The sequence below is a fragment of the Crocodylus porosus genome, unplaced genomic scaffold (genome assembly GCF_001723895.1).
Source record: "Crocodylus porosus isolate Cpor-Errol unplaced genomic scaffold, CroPor_comp1, whole genome shotgun sequence".
Taxonomy (NCBI): domain Eukaryota; kingdom Metazoa; phylum Chordata; order Crocodylia; family Crocodylidae; genus Crocodylus; species Crocodylus porosus.
In genome coordinates, this window is record NW_017728906.1 from 164,756,817 (window position 1) to 164,759,067 (window position 2,251).

Sequence of the window (2,251 nt, forward strand, 5' to 3'; positions counted from 1 at the left end):
GCAAGGGCTGGCTCTGGAACCTCGTGAACCAAGGACACCCTATAAATTAAGAAACATTAACAACTTACTCTAAGTCGTCTACTTGTGCCAACTCGGCGAACCTCGAGGGCAGCTATAAAGCTACCTCCAATCCCACCCCACAAGCCGTGCGCTCGCACAGCTCCGCAAAGCCCGCGGCTCCCCTAAGCGGTGCTGGAACCGCTAGCCCGGCATTCCGCCACATATTCAAGAACAAATCTCTAGGAAGCATAACAGCAGAGAAAAGTATAAGCATTTTGCCAGTAATTTTTAAAGTCAAATACTGAAAGGCTTGTGTATGCATTTGCACATGCACAAACACATATGTCCAATAAGCAATGAGCATACAAAGCTTTCAGTGATGTGCACAAACTGGGCATTTAAATAAGCAAATATCCAGTTATATGCCTAGCTGCCTTGTGCTGCTGCAAGTGTGTAACTCCATACCAGCCAATGGTGGAGTTAACCAGAACAATGGAACAGGTTGCTTGCATTAAATACAATGCTATGTTAATGAGTGTAAACAATGTTAAGTTAATGAGTGTAAACCAATCACCACCAAATCAGTGCAGGTTGATGAGGCACAGGCACATTACAGAGAGGTCTATGCCATTATTTTTGCTGCCAATAAAGCTGAGCCAGTTTACGGTTTGAGTTCACCGCAGTGGTGCTCTTTCACCATCTCAGTGGATCTCTTTGACTCTTTCATTCCTGGACTGTGCATGTACACCATTTTCCTTGCAGCCACTAGTCCCTGCCACTGACAGGGTGATGCACTGGGGCTCTCCTTGGCTATGAACCATGGAAACTTTGGGTTAGCCTTTACACTTCTATAATTGTTAAGCAGAAGAAAGTAATTTGGCCTTTACTATTTGCTCCTGCAACTTCTAGAGTTCTTCAGTTGCTGGCTCGTGAAGGCTCATCATCTCCTTTGGTTTTGTAATCAGAGAATTCTGGTACCAAGGAATTCCTTCCCCGCCAGAAGCTTAGGCTGTCTGTCCCTGCTGCTCACTGTGAAAATGACCATGCTATACACATAGTAATGTGCAATCACTGATCTGCTGTTTTACCTGACATCTGACAGTCAGAAGATAAGGGTGGAAGAAACAAATTATATTGATTGAAAAGGGGGGAGATGTACTATGTTTCAAGGTGTTCCACTGTAATTATTATGTGTTTGCTCTACAGTAAGTGGGATCTAAACCACAGTATTTTAGCAGCTATTTCATTCCAGTGTAAATTGCCCAGTTTAGCTTTGCTTACTGCAGGAGAGGGAACTAGATACACAAAAGAGCTGCAATGAATCAGTTGATATGTGTTCATATGCAATTCTGCTCCCTCACACATACCCCCTGAGAGCAGTGTAAATGTTCTGTCCACAGCCACAGTATTCTGCTCAGTCAAGATAAAAAGTACAAAACATACGAAAACAAAGTGAAAACCCTAAACATTAAAATACATTTTCTCATTTGCTTTATTTTGCAGTCTCAGTGCTAATACAAGCACACAATAAATGCACAGTAACGACTACACAGTAGCATGTTGTGTAGACACGCCCACTGTGCACCTGATATAGGAAAAAAAAGCCACTATGTTTTGCTACTACTTAAAGCCACCACAATGATGAGTTATAATAGTTGGGCTAGTCCAAAACCTAAGACCTTGTTCTACTATGCATTAGGCAAATCTGTCTCACACACCTGGGAAACAGAGATTAATTTGATGAGTTTATATGAAGATTAAAATTCTTCAGGGAGATTTTTCTGGGATTAGGGCAGTTTTCACTCAATCCAAAGTTATAGTTTATCACAATAATAGTTACACCATTATAATGCTTGGTTTGTTGCTACACCCACTTCCCTTTCACCACTGCACATCTTAAAAGCTACACACAAACGGACATTTGCAGCACACAAGTAGTAGTTTTTTGGTCCAAAAAACCAAGAACTATGCTCATATTCTGCAGCACCATCTAACAGCTCTTTATTAACTCTACATATATAGCATGTGCATACATGTATATGCATGCACACATACATACACAGATCTAAATTCTTATCTCAATTACAGCAGTATTACCTACACTAAAGCTACTTCAGATCAACAATATTGTAACAGAGACTAGAACAGTTCTCCTATAAAATACTATGCATTTCTAAATGAAGTCTAAAGGAGAAAATGGGAAAGTAATATTTTTGGCCTGACTATCCATAGGGTTATTGTTAGAGTATAA

General features: G+C 40.6%; 1 protein-coding gene across 2 annotated transcripts in view; it reads right to left on the minus strand.

The window, feature by feature from the left end:
* The window catches only part of MTUS2 (microtubule associated tumor suppressor candidate 2), a 323,047-nt gene that overhangs the window by 113,156 nt on the left and 207,640 nt on the right, over positions 1-2,251 (minus strand). The window lies entirely within an intron of this gene.